Source organism: Myotis myotis, unplaced genomic scaffold (genome assembly GCF_014108235.1).
Source record: "Myotis myotis isolate mMyoMyo1 unplaced genomic scaffold, mMyoMyo1.p scaffold_m19_p_6, whole genome shotgun sequence".
NCBI lineage: Eukaryota > Metazoa > Chordata > Mammalia > Chiroptera > Vespertilionidae > Myotis > Myotis myotis.
Window position 1 is genome coordinate 97325859 of NW_023416368.1, and position 15545 is coordinate 97341403.

The window sequence follows — 15545 nt, forward strand, 5'->3', positions numbered from 1 at the left end:
AGATCAGCCATCAGAAATGGGGCATGGGTCAAACCCCCAACTCCCATCTTCTTTGTTTTATCTCTGGAGAAGCTGCTTTATTGAGCTGCAAGGGCCCAGCCATCTCCCTTTCTGAATTAAACGTGCATTTTGGGAGGCTTATATATTCTTTCATGTTGTTAATTTCTCAATACTTACATAGTTGTGCATTTATTGTCTCATTCAGCAAGGTTTACGTGTGTACCCAGCCTCACATAAAGTGGGTCAGGACCAAAGTCAATCCCTGCCTCTAAGAAGATCCCAGGGCATTTCCAAGAGTACACGCACAATGAAATGCTTAGAAAGCAAGACAAGAAGGTAGCCCAAGGTGATTGCTTTAGACACAAAGTAGAAATGGCAGGGTGTGGATTTCATTAGGGAGGGTGAAGATTTCAGATGTACTTTGACTAGATCTGTGCCATTTTATAGCAAGGGTGGTATGCATGGGGCTTGGAGATGGGACAGTAGCTAGAGGCTAACTAAGGTCAGCAGCAGAGGTCAGTGATAGGGGGCATAGAGGCAAACACGGAGACCTGGAAGCCTCTCTCTGTGAGTGATGGAGGCACCACCAGCGGGTGAACACAGTGCACCCACTGCACTGAGAATGGCCTGTTCCCTTCACGTTGGAAAGCAGCTCCCAGCTCCCTGGAGAAATGGTCTGAAGTCGGAGGCCTTCTTGTGGTTCTCACCCCCGAATGCCATTAGAACCCTCTGGTAGCTCAGCTGGGCCACACTGGAGATCGGAATTCAGGCAATCTGTGTGAATCCTGGCCCCTGCCTCCATGCTTTTTGTCCTTAGCCAGTTTAGTTTTTATTCCTGTCCCCGCTCTCCCTCCCCTCCCCCACACCTCTCCCCCCAGCTATTCTAACTTTTAGCTACTGTTTTAAAAAAAACAACCCACTGAGGTCTGAGGAAAAGAGTAAAACTCTTTCTTTTTTTTTTACATTTTATTGATTTTTTACAGAGAGGAAGGGAGAGAGATAGAGAGTTAGAAACATCGATGAGAGAGAAACATCGATCAGCTGCCTCCTGCACATCTCCCACTGGGGATATGCCCGCAACCAAGGTACATGCCCTTGACCGGAATCGAACCCGGGACCCTTCAGTCCGCAGGCTAACGCTCTATCCACTGAGCCAAACCGGTTTCGGCAAGAGTAAAACTCTTTATTTACACAAAATAAAAGATGTTCAATTAAGCCAATCAACAAATGCATGTAAACACAAACACTTTCTAAAGATATAAAATGTCAATTGATGCAAAGTTTGAAAATTGCAAGTATTCTTCTTTAGCTTTAAATGAGCCATGCAATATAAGAACACTGACCAAATTAACATGTCTTATCTCAAAGGACTTCCAAATCTATACTAATAAAAGGGTAATATGCTAATTAGGCCAGGTCCACCGGACATCTTCCAGAAGTCCGACTTCCTTCCGGACAAAGCCACCATGATGGGGGCCAAGGCAGAGGCAGTTAAGGGCGATCAGGCCAGCAGGGGAGGGCAGTGGGGGCGATCCGGCCAGCAGTGGGGTGGTTAGGCGGCGATCAGGCCAGCAAGGGAGCAGCTAGGGGGTGATCAGGCTGGCAGGCAGAGGCAGTTAGGGGTGATCTAGGCTGTGGAGGCCTCCTGTGAGGAGCAAGGGGGCCAAGCCCCACACCAGAGGGCAGTTGGAGGCGATCAGGCCAGCAGGGGAGCAGTTAGGCAGCAATCAGGCAGGTGGAGGCAGTTAGGGATGATCAGGCAGGCAGGCAGAGGTGGTTAGGGGTGATCAGGCAGGCAGGCAGGCGAGCGGTTAGGAGCCGGCGGTTCCAGATTGTGAGAGAGATGTTCCAGATTGGAGAGGGTGCAGGCCGGGCTGAGGGATATCCCCCCCCTGCACGAATTTTGTGCACCAGGCCTCTAGTATATAAAGAAAAGTCAACTCAACTCAAAAGCTAAACTCATGCCATTGGTATCCCTCAAATAAATAGTTAGGCTAAATATAATCCAATAATTTTTATCATAATGAATGGTACTCAAACTATAGTAGGTCAAATATAAGGATTTACTGGCATTTTAAAACAAGAGGCAGATGTTTTTTCCTATTCCACTGAAAGTATTTTTGCTTAGTTTTCTGAAGAAGCCCCTCTCCTGTGAAAAATGTTGCAGATAGTCTTTAAAATCACTGAATGTATACATAAAAATATTCTGAATTATCACCAGTTTACAGAACTCTTAAATGAAATAGAATACAGGAGATTTAATTATCTTGTGTCCTTTGCCAGCACTTGCTAGGTGAATCCTGAAAGAGTTTTACAAACTTTACCATACTGTTACCTCCAATTCCTTGAAATAAAAAGAATTCTTAAGGGAGAATCAAGATGGTGCCGTAGGTAATCGCTACAGCCGATAACCACATCAAAGTTACAACTAAAATACAGAACAACCATCATTCAGAACTGCCTGAAAGCCAGCTGAATGGAAGTCCTACAACTAGAGAAGTAAAGAAGAAAGCACAGTGAGACTGGTAGGAGGGATGGAGGTGCAGAACAGGCTGGTCAGACACCCACATGTGGCGTGTTTTTAATTAGAAGGGATATCTAGGCTGTGGAGGCCTCCTGTGAGGAGCAAGGGGCCCAAGCCCCACACCAGACCCCCAGCAGAGGGCCCCAGAGCTGGGAAGAGAAGTCCCCATAACTTTGGGCTGTGAAAACCAGCGGGGATAGTGGCTGAGTAGCAAGGAGGCTGCTGAAGAACCACACAGTTCCTCTTAAAGGGCCAATGCATTAACTTATTCACCTGCTCCCACTGAGCTTCAGCACTGGGGCAGTGGGTTAGGGGGATCCAGGGACATATGGGGAGGAACTGGATTGTCTGGCATCAGAGCAAAATGAGAAAGAGAAACCATACCTCAATATAATAAAGGCCATATATGGAAAACCTACAACCAACATTATACTCAATGGGCAAAAACTAAAAATGAGTTCCCTAAAATTAAGAACAAGACAGGATATCAGCTTTCACCACTGTTATTCAACATAGTACTAGAAGTCTTAGCCACAGTGATCAGACAAGAAGAAGAAATAAAAGGCATCAAAATTGGAAAGGAGAAAATAAAACTGCCATTATTTTCAAAACACATGATATTATATATAGAATCCTAAAGACTCCACCAAAAAAAAAAAATATATTGGATCTAATAAATGAATTTGACATAGTAGAAAGATACAAAATTAACATTTAGAAATTGGTGGCATTTTTATATACCAATAATGAACTATGAGGAAGAGAACCTGAAAAATCAACCTCATTTACTATTGCAACGACAACAAAAATAAGGTACCGAGGAGTAAATTAAACCAAGGAAGAAAAAATCTGTACTCAGAAAACTATAGAACTCTGAAGAAATATAAATTGAGAAATATACAAATAAATGGAAACATATAGCGTGTTCATGGACTGGAAGAATTAACATCATTATAATGTTCATACTACCCAAAGCAAACTATAGTCAACCCAATTCCTATTAGAATACCAATGGCATATTTCACAGATCTAGAACAAATATTCCAAAAACATATAGAACCAAAGGAGACCCCAAATATCTGCAGCAATCTTGAGAAAACGAACAAAGTTGGAGGGATCATAACAACAAATATCAAACAAAAATCAAAACAGCCTGGTACTGGCATAAAAACATGGCCGTAACCAGTTTGGCTCGGTGGATAGAGCGTCGGCCTGCGGACTGAAAGGTCCCAGGTTCAATTCCGATCAAGGGCATGTACCTTGGTTGCGGGCACATCCTCAGTAGAAGGTATTCAGGAGGCAGCTGATCGATGTTTCTCTCTCATTGATGTTTCTAACTCTCTGTCCCTCTCCCTTCCTCTCTGTAAAAAATCAATAAAATATATTTTTAAGAAAACAAACATGCATGTAGGTCAATGGAACAGAACAGAGAGCCCAGAAATAAACCCATGTCTCTATGGTCAATTAATATTTGACCAAGAAGGCAATAGCATGTCCTGAAATAAACACAGTCTCTTCAATGAATGGTGTTTGGAAAATTGGGCAGAAACAGGCAAAAATATAAAACTAGACCACCAACTTACATTATACACAAGAATAAACTCTGAATAGATGTGACTTAAAGTTAAGTCACAAAACCATAAAAGTCCTAGAAGAAAACATAGGGAGTAAAATCTCAGACATCTCTCATAGCAATAGTTTTGCCAATACATATCCTAGGGTAAGGGAAACAAAGGGACTACATAAACATATGGGGCTACATCAAACTAAAATGCTTCTGCACAGCAAAGAAAACCACCAACAAAATAAAAAGGGAGCCCACTCAATGGGAGGACATAATTGCCAATGATACATCTGATAAGGAATTGATTTATAAAATATGTAAATAACTTATACAACTCAACACCAGACAAACAAACAATCCAATTAAAAATGGACATACAGCCAAAACCGGTTTGGCTCAGTGGATAGAGCGTCGGCTTGCGGACTGAAAGGTCCCAGGTTCGATTCCGGTCAAGGGCATGTACCTGGGTTGCGGGCACATCCCCAGTAGGAGATGTGCAGGAGGCAGCTGATCGATGTTGCTCTCTCATCGATGTTTCTAACTCTCTATCTCTCTCCCTTCCTCTCTGTAAAAAATCAATAAAATATATTAAAAAATAAATAAATAAATAAATAAATAAATAAATAAATAAATAAATAAAAATGGACATACAGATGGCCAAAGAGAACACAGAGATGGAAAAAAGACATGTGAAAAAATGTTCAATGTCACCAATCATCAGAGAGATGAAAGTTAAAACCACAATGAGATATGACCTATCAGAATGGCTACAATCAATAAATTTACTAACAACAAGCTGGGCAGAGGATGTGGAGAAAAGGAACTCTTGTGCACTGCTGTGAGAATGCAGATTGGTGCAGTCACTGTGGAAGACTGTATGGAGTTTCCTCAAAAATTAAAAATGGAACTGCCTTTTGACCCAGTGATCCTACTTCTAGGAATATATCCAAAGAAACTAGAAACACCAATCAGAATTAATGTATGCACCCCTATGTTCATAGCAGCATTATTTCCAATAGCCAAGATCTGGAAACAGCCCAAGTGCCCATCAGTAGATGAGTGGATAGAAAAGCTCTGGTACATTTACACAATGGAATACTAATCAATGGTTAAAAAAAAAAAAGGAAATCTTACCTTTTGCGACAGCATGGATGAACCTGGAAATTATTAGTATACAAGTGAAATAAGCCAGTCAGAGAAAGAAAAATACTATATGATCTCACTTATATTTAGAATCTAATGAACAAAATAAACTGACAAACAAACACAGAGGCATGGATACATGGAACAGACTGACAGCTGTCAGCGGGGAGGGTGTTGGTGGGCTGGATGAAAAAAGGTAGTGATTAAGCAATATATAGAATACATAGACCCCGACAACAGTGTGCTGATAACCAAAGGCGAAGTATGAAGGGGGTCAGGTGAAGGAGGGAAAGGGCGGTAAAATGGGGATGGAAAAGGCTTTGTTTGGTGCGATGGGCAGTGTGCAGATCATGTTTTATTGAGTTGTACACTTGTAACTGCTATGGTTTTGCCAATAAACTTAAATTTTTTTCTACAAAACAACGATAATCTAAACAGCATGGTATCGGCAGAAAAAGACACATGGACCATTGGAATAGGATTGATAGCTCAAAAATAGACTCACATTTATATGGAAAATAATTTCTGACAAAGGAAAAAACACATAATAGAAAAGATATCCTCTTCAGTAAATGGTGCTGGGAAATTTGGGAAGCCACATGGAAAAACTGATACTAGACTACAGTTTGTCCCATACAAAAAAATTAACTTAAAGGGTATCAGAAAACTACATATAAGCTCTGAAACAATAAATTACATAGAAGAAAACATAGGTACAATATAGGTACTAAATTTATGGACCTTGGTCTTTTTTTTTTAAATATATTTTATTGATTTTTTACAGAGAGGAAGGGAGAGAGATAGAGAGTTAGAAACATCGATGAGAGAGAAACATTGATCAGCTGCCCCCTGCACATCTCCCACTGGGGATGTGCCCGCAACCCAGGCACATGCCTTTGACCGGAATCGAACCTGGGACCTTTCAGTCCGCAAGCTGACGCTCTATCCACTGAGCCAAACCGGTTTCGGCTGGACCTTGGTCTTAAAGAAGATTTTACAAATTTGATTCCAAAGACAAGGGAAGTAAAGACAAAAATAAATGAATGAGACTATATCAAACTTAAAACCTTCTGCACAGCAAAATAACTGCCAAAACAAAGGGGCAACTGTCAGGGCAGCAAGAGCACAGCTGCTGTGAGTCCGTGTATTCTTCTGAGTTCTGCTCGAGTACACCAAGTGTCAGGGCAGGTTCCTTCCCGAACCCTGCTCGCTACACTAACTGTTGGGTCCCAGCCCCTCTGCCAGGGGCTGGACCTTCCTGGATGCCGGGTCTTAGATGGAGAAGCCATGAGAAGTTGTGGGTGTGTAAGAAGGAGCCTTTATTGTAGAAGCCAGTGGTCGTATAGCCATCAGACAAGAGTTCCTCACAGGAAAGTTTTATACAGGCAGCCGCACACTGGCTGGTGAACAAATACATCTTTCCCACAAAAGCAGCAGTAGCCTCTGCACCCACAGCTATTACCTGAGCAGCCGCACGCTGCCCCCTAGACTCACTGCCTCACACAGTAGAGGCACCTGAGCTCTCTGCCTCAGCAGCTTCTCCTACCTCTCCAGCCTCACAGAGCAGCTACGTCCTCTGTGCCTGCCTTTTCTTCTCCCCAGCACACTGGCTGGTTAACATGCATTCTACTATTTAGACAAAAGAGGCTTCTTTCCAAGTAGTGACATTGTGCACCTGCACATAGTCCTTGGACATTCTGATTGATTCTCATGTGCAGAGTGGCCTTCGCCGTCCCACGTACAATTAACAAGGCCTTTCACACTCTGAGTTGCCTTGACTATCCAGCGACTCTGGCATGGTTCCCACAACCACCAACCAAATACTAGTAAAAGATGATATTTGTACACAACTCTGACAAAAGGTTAATATTCAAAATACATAAAGACGGCAGGTCACTTCCAGAGCACAGAGAGGGGCCGAGGCTGCTCCCCACCAGGGGCAGTGCACGGGCAGGGTGGGCAGGCTGCTGGCTTGGGGCAGGGTCCCAGCCCCCACTGCATGCACAGCCCCTCGCTGAGCAAATCCTGCTGCTGGAACCCCTGGCTGTGGCCGGGGCGGCAGCCCCAGGCTCAGGGGTTCTGCAGGCGGTAGAGCTGCCTGGACTCCTGGTTCCTAGACCGCAGGGCTGCTGTTGTGACTGGACGTGGCACAAGCGCAGTCCAGCAGCTTTAAGTTATTTTCCCTCTGAGAAGGCAACCCCCTATTCTGTAAAACTACTGTTTGGAATTCTCTGCTATTCTTTGGACGGCCTCTATCTAATTCTGAAAAAGTAACTTTGCTTTCTAGCCTGCTTGAATAATGGGGGAGATAAACTTAGCTGTCTGACCTTGTAGGCCAGAGACTAGATACACCCAATGCCTTGCCAGGTGCATTTTTTAATTGGATAGAACTGTGTAGTTTTCAAGGCCGCCAGCAAGCGCACAAAAGGCTGGCTCTTCCATAAAAAGGGAAGTTCTGCTTGTAGTTTCGCTTAGAATTTGGATTCATTTCCCTGAGCCCGCCGCGGTGAATAAAGTGTAACTCCGAACTCTCAGAGCGCTGCTTGGTTCTGGTCCGGTTTTTCTGTAACACCTCCTCCTAGCAACACTTGATGTCCTATTTATTCGTCTTCCTGGTCTCGAGTGGAAGGACCTTCCCAGCAGGTGGACAGAGAGCCCGCCCGTGCCGGCCCTCTGTGCCCTTGTGGCTCCCCCTGTGGCTGGCCTCTGCTGACACCTAGGGCTGGAGGCCCTGGACCACATGGGGACCAGGGAGCTGGGTGAAGGGGATCCCTGCTTCTGACTGCCCTGCCCCCAGCCCCTCACCTTCGGAAACGCCAGTGTGACTGCCCACTGGATGTGAAGTGCTCCGTGATCGGTTCCCCTGTGTGTGTGTGGGGAGAGGTGAGCACGTGTGGGGGTGTACATGTATGTGTATATGTGTGTGTATGTGTGTGTGGTCATGCGAGCCCTGCCAGCAGCGAGGAGCCCCAGGGAGGGCAGGGCCTGGTTTCCCCAGGGTTTCGGGAGAGAAATGTACTTTCTGGGGTGGGATATGGCCCTGAGCTATTGTAAATTGTACTATGAACATAGGGGTGCATACATCCCTTCTGTTTGGTGTTTCAGGTTTCTTAGGATACATTCCTAGAAGTAGCATCACTGGGGCAAATTGCAGGTTCATATTAATTTTTGAGGAAATTCCATACTGTTTTCCATATTGGCTGTACCTGTCTGCATTCTCATCATCAATGTATTAGGGTTCCCTTTCTCCATATCCTTGACAACATTTGTTCTTTGTTGAAGATAGCCATTCTGAAAAGTGTGAAGTGATACCTTATTGTCATTTTAATTTGCATCTCTCTGGTATATCCCCTTTGGAGAATTATCTATTTAGGTACTTTGTCCATTTTTTTTTAGTTTGATTGTTTGCCTTCCTTTTGTTAAGTTGTATGAGTTTCCTTAGATATTTTGGATACTAAACCTTTACCTGATGTATCATTGCCAAATATGTTCTCCCAATACAATGGGCTCCGGTTTCATTTTGTTGATGGTTTCTTTTGCTGTGCAGAAGCTTTTTATTTTGATGTAGTCCCATTTGTTTATTTTCTCCTTAGTTTCCTTTGCCCTGGAAGATGTATCTGTAAGCATATTGCTATGAGAGAAGTCTGAGATTTTGCTTCCTTTGGTTTCCTCTAGGGTTTTTATGGTTTCACTAGAGGCCCGGTGCACAAAAAATTGTGCACTCGGTGGGGGGGGGGGGTCCCTCAGCTCGGCCTGTGCCCTCTCGCAGTCTGGGACCCCTCAGGAGATGTCCACCTGCTGGCTTAGGCCCACTCCCTGGGGGGATCGGGCCTAAGCTGGCAGTCAGACATCCCTCTGGCAGCCCGGGAGCCCTCAGGGGATGTCCACTTGCCAGCGGAGAGCAGGCCTAAGCTGCAGTTGGACATCCTTAGCGCTGCTAAGGAGGCAGGAGAGGCTCCCGCCACCAACACTGTGCTGGCAGCCGTCACCCTGGCTTGTGGCTGAGCAGAGCTCCCCCTGTGGGAGTGCACTGACCACCAGGGGGCAGCTCCTGCATTGAGCGTCTGCCCCGTGGTGGTCAGTGTGTGTAATAGTGACCAGTCATTCCCAGTCTTTCTGCTGTTAGGGCATATTACCCTTTTATTATATAGGATAGAGGCCTGGTGCATGGGTGGGGGCCAGCTGGTTTGCCCTGAAGGGAGTCCCGGATCAGGGTGGGGGTCCCACTGGGGTGCCTGGCCAGCCTGGGTGAGGGGCTGATGGCTGTTTGCAGGCTGGCCACAGCCCCTTCAGGGTGGGGGGGTCCCCGCTGGGGTGCCTGACCAGCTTGGGTGAGGGGCTGATGGCCATTTTCAGGCTGGCCACGCCCCCCAGAGACCCAAGCTCCCAGCCTCTCCTTTTTTTCTGTCTTTTTTTTCCCGGCTGGAAGGAGGTATCTGGGATTTATTTATCTTCTATAATTGAAACTTTGTAGTCTTGAGCGGAGCCCAGGGTGGGCCAGGGCAGGTGGGAAGCTTGGCTTCCTCCATCGCTGGGGGCAACCCAAGCCTCCTGCTCGTTTCAGCTCCTTGGCCGCTGCCATCTTAGTTGGGTTAATTTGCATATTTGCTCCTGATTGGTTGGTGGGTGTAGCAGAGTGACAGAGTGATGGTTAATTTGCATGTTTCTCTTTTATTTTATAGGATGACATACATTTAAGTCTTTTATCCATTTTGAGTTTATTCTTGTGTATGATGTAAGTTGGTGGTCTAGTTTGATGATTTTTTTTTGCATGTATCTGTTCAATGTTCCCAACACCATTTATTGAAGAGACTTTCTTACCTCCATTGTATGTTCTTTCCTTCTTTGCCAAATATTGAGCATAGTGGTTTGGGCCAATTTCTGTGGTCTCTGTGCTATTCCTTTTATCTATATGCCTGGTCTTGTGCCAATACCACGTTGTTTTGATTACAGTGGCTTTATGGTATAACTTGATATCTGGTATTGTGATCCCTCCAATTTTGTTCTTCTTTCTCAAAATTGCTGTGGCTATTCGGGGTCCTTTTTGTTGTATATAAATTTTTGTAATATTTGTTCTAGATCTGTGAAATATGCTGTTGGTATTTTTTTAAATATATTTTATTGATTTTTTACAGAGAGGGAGAGGGATAGAGAGGTAGAAACATCGATGAAAGAGAAACATCGATCAGCTGCCTCCTGCACACCTTCTCCTGGGGATGTGCCCGCAACCGAGGTACATGCCCTTCACCGGAATTGAACCTGGGACCTTTCAGTCCGCAGGCCGATGCTCTATCCACTGAGTCAAACCAGCCAGGACTGCTGTTGGTATTTTAATAAAGATTGCATTTAATCTGTAGATTGTCTTGGTTAGTATGGACATTTTAATGTTGATTCTACCAATCCATGAACACAGTATATTCTTCCACTTGTTTATATCTTCCTCTATCTCTTTTTTTCAACATCCTGTAGTTTTCAGAGTACAAGTATTTTACTTCCTCAGTTAAGTTTATTCCTAAGAATCTTAATTCTTTTGTTGCAATGGTAAAGATTATTTTCTTAGTTTCTCTTTCTGAGAATTCATTACTGGTATATAAAAATGCCATCAATTTCTGGGTGTTGATTTTGTATCCTGCTATATTGCCACATTCATTTATTAAATCTAGCAATTTGTAGTGGTCTTTAGAGTTTGCTATGTTCAATATCATGTCCTCTAAAAATAATGAGAGTTTTAATTCCTCCTTTCCAATTTGGATGCTTTTTATTTCTTCTTCCAGTCTGATCATTATGGCTAATATTTCCACTACTATGTTGAATAGAGTGGTGAAAGTGAACATCCCTATCTTGTTCCTGTTCTTAGGAGAAATGGTTTTTGCCCATTGAGTATGATCATGGCTGTAGGTTTGCCATAAATGGCTTTTATTATGTTGAGATATGATCTTCTATTCCCACTTTGTTGAGAATTTTATCAAAAAAGGGTGTTGGGCCAAAACCGGTTTGGCTCAGTGGATAGAGCGTCGGCCTGCAGACTGAAGGGTCCGGGTTCGATTCCGGTCGAAGGCATATACCTAGGTTGCGGGCACATCCCCAGTGGGAGATGTGCAGGAGGCAGCTGATCGATGTTTCTCTCTCATCGATGTTTCTGGCTCTCTATCTCTCTCCCTTCCTCTCTGTAGAAAAATCAATAAAATATATATTTTTTTAAAAAGGCGTGTTGGATTTTGTCAAATGCTTTTTCTGCATCTATTGACATGATTGTGTGATTTTTGCCTTTCAATTTGTTTACGTGATGGATCACATTCATTGATTTGCTAATTTTGTACCAGCCTTGTATCCCCAGAATAAATCCCACTTGGTCATGGTGTATGATCTTGTTAATATATTGCTGAATCCGATTTGATATTTTGTTCATGATTTTAGCATCCATGTTCAGCAGCAATAGTGTCCTGTACTTTTATTTGTAGTGTCTTCATTTGGTTTTGGAATTAGGATATTGCTGGCCACAAAAAGAGCTTGGGAAGTGTTCCTTCCTCTTGAACTTTTTTTAATAGTTTGAGGGGTATATGTGTTAGTTCTTCTTTGAGTGTTGGGTAAAACTCCCCTGTGAAGCCATCCAGACCAGGGCTTTTGTCTACTGGGAGTTTTTTTATTATTATTACTAGTTCTATTTACTCAGTTGTTATTGGCCTATTCAGGTTTTCTGTTTCTTCCTGACATAGTTTTGGGAGATTGTATTTTTCTAGGAATCTGTCCATTTCCTCCACATTGTCCAGCTCGTTGGCATATAGTTGTTCATAGTATTTTCTTATAATCCTTTGCATTTCTGTGGTGTTAGTTATTACTTTACCACTTTCATTTCTGATTTTATTTGTGTCCTCTCTGTTTCTTGCTGAGTCTGGCTAAAAGTTCATTAATCTTGTTTATCTTTTCAAACAACCAGGTTTTGGTTTCATTGACTTTTGTTTTGTTTTTTTAGCCTCTATGTAATTTATTTCTGCTCTAATTTTTATTGTTTCCTTCCTTCTACTGACTCTGGGCTTTTCTTGTTGTTCTCTTTCTAATTCTTTAAGTTGTAGGGTTAAATAGTCTATTAAGTTTTCTTATTTTTTGAGGTAAGCCTGTAATGCTATGGACTTCCCTCTCAAGACTGCTCTTGCTGTGTCCCAGAAACTTTGGGGTGTTATGTGTTTTCACTTGTTTCCAGGAAGTTTTTTATTTGTCTCTTGATCTCATTGATAACTCATTCATTGTTTAATAGCATGCTATTTAACCTCCATGTGTTTGAATGTTTTTGAGTGTTTTTACTGTAGTTGACTTCTAATTTCATTCCATTGTGGTCTGAGAAGAAACTTGATATGATTTCAATCTTCTTGAACTTGTAGAGACTTGGTTTGTGTCCTAACCCATGTCCACTTGAGAAGAATGTATATTCTGCAGCTCTGGGGTGAAATGTTCTCTAAACATCAATTAAATCCATCTCATCCAGTTTGTCATTTAGAGTCACTATTTCCTGACTGATTTTTTGTCTGGAAGATCTATCCAATGAAGTCAGCAGGGTGTTAAAGTCCCCTACTATGACTGTATTGCTGTCAATCTCTCCCTTAAAGTCTTTTAGAAATTTTAAAAAATATATTTAGGTGCTCCTATATTGGGTGCATATGTTTACCAGGGTTGTATTCTTTTGTTGTATTGACCCCTTTAGTATTATGAAGTGGCCTTTACTGTCTCTTGTGATGGCCCTCATTTTTTTTTCTACCCTGACTTCTAATTCACTAATCCAATCCTCAGCTTCCCCTAATTTGCTGTGTATTCCTTCCAATGTGTTCTTTATTAGTGCTGTGTCATTTTGTCAGATATGAGTACTGCCACATCAGCTTTTTTTTTTTTTCCATTTCTATTTGTCTGAGGGGAAAAAATTGTCCATCACTTCACACTCATCCTGTGTGAGTCTTTTGTCCTAAGGTGGATGTCTTGTAGACAGCATATAATTGGGTCATGTGTTTGTATCCATTCAGATACCCTATGTCTTTTGATTGGAGCATTTAATCCATTTATATTTAAGCTTATTATTCGTAGGTACTTATTTATTGCCATTTTAATTCTGTATCTATATTCACCAAGAATATTGGCCTCTAGTTTTTTCCTTTGTAGTGTCTTTATTTGGTTTTGGAATTAGGATAATGTTTGCCTCATAAAAGAACCTTGGAAGCCACACCCCCCCCCCCACACACACACACACACACACACACCCTTCAAATTTTTGGAATAGTTTGAGAAGTGTTAGTCTTCTTTGAATGTTTGGTAAACCTAGCATGTAAATCCATCCAGTTTAGGACTTTTGTTTGCTGGGAGGGTTTTATTATTATTATTCCTGCTTCGATTTCATTAGTTATTATCAGCCTATTCAGGTTTTCTGATTCCTCCTGTTTGAGTTTTGGAAGATTGTATGTTTTTAGCAATTTTCCGTTCACCCATGTTGTCCATATAGATATTCATCATATTTTCTTACAATCCTTTGTATTTTGATGATGTCAATTTTTACTTCACCTCTTACATTTCTGATTTTATTTGTTGGGGTCCTCTCTCTTTGTTTCTTGGTAAGTCTGGCTAAAGGTTCATCAACCTTGTTTATCTTTTTGAAAACCCAGCTCTTGGTTTCATTGATATTTTATATTGTTATTTTAGTCTCTGTGTCATTTATTTCCACTCTGATTTTTACTATTTCCTTTCTTCTACTTCCTCTGAGCTTTTCTAATTATTTTTAAATTTTTAAAAAAATATTTTTACCGATTTCAGAGAAGGGAGAGGGAGATAGAAATATCAATGATGAGAATCATTGATTGGCTGCCTCCTGCACTCCCCCTAGTGGGGATTGAGCCCACAACTAGGGCACGTGCCCTGACCAGGAATAGAACCGTGATCTCCTGGTTAATAGGTCAACACTCAACTACTGAGCCACACTGGCTGGGCTCATTCTAATTATTTAGTTGTAAGGTTAGATATCCTTGTTTTTGTGGGGTTTTTTCCTGCTCTGACTAGGTGATTTTTTTTCTACCTTATCTTCCCAATCACTGATTCGATCCTCTGCTTCATCAAGCCTGTTTATTTCTCACAGTGTATTTTTTAAAATTTCAACTATGGTAGTCTCTATTGCCACCTGTTTTCCATGTTTTCTATGTGTTTGTGGGGGTTTTTCCAAGCTGTTGAGCATCTTTATAGCCATTACTTTGAGCTCTGTTTCTGATGAATTGGTTGCCTCCTTTTCATTTAGCTCTTTTTATAGAGATTCTTCCTGTGTTTTTAATTATTTGGGGCCTGTTCATTTGTCTCCCAATATTGGCTGTCTCTTTTTGTTTGTTTCTATGTAGTAGATAAAACTGCTATCACTCACAGTCTTACTTAGGTGCCTTCTGTAGTAGGTGTCCTGTGGGACCCAGTGGTGCAATCTCCTTGATCTCCTAAGCTGGGTGCTCTAGGAATCTCTCTTTTGTGGGTTATTTGGGCCTCCCTGTTGTAACTGGGTCTTAAATGTTGTTGACCTATTTGTGGGATCAACCCTCAGGCTGGCTCTCCCACCCACACCCACAGCATGCAAACTTGCATGCTGTCCACTCTTTGTGTCTTCATCTACTGGACCTGTTTTGCATGGGAGGGGTCAATCTGTGTAGACAGGTCAGCTTTCTGGAGCTCTGATACAATGGCAGATCAGTAAAAGACCATGCACTGTGAGCTCAACATCCACATGTCAGCTACTCAGCTCGCCCTCTATGTTGCTTGGACTCCTAGTCTTATGCAGGAAAGCTGTTGAGTGGGCCCAATCTGGCCACACCACACTGACCCTTTCACAGGTGCAAGCTCAGTAAATTGGGGCAACTGGTTTGGGCAGACAGGGCTAGTGGGTCCGCTAGTTTGGGGCAGCATAGTTTGACACTCAAATGGGGAAAATGTGCCCCTACTCCAGAGCCATCCATTCAGACTCTGCCAGTCTCCAACTAAAGCTCTCCCAGGAGTGCACCACAGGTTCAGTTTGGGTGTAGCCAGATTTCCTCACTGAAGGAACAAGCTCAGCAGGACAGGATGGGGGTCACAGGGACTTAGGCAAACAGATCAAGAAAGCCTTCTTTTGCGAGTGTCACCAACTATACCACAGGAAGGGTTGAGCTGCATTCCTCCTTTTAGCTCTGTAGCCACTCCTGCTCAAGCCCTGGACTAGAACCTGTGAGGTAGATGGACACTGAATGTCCTGGCTCTGAGCAAAGCCTCCTCCCCACTCAAAACTGAGCCTAGCAGCATGGGGCCAGCAGGGCTATGAAAACT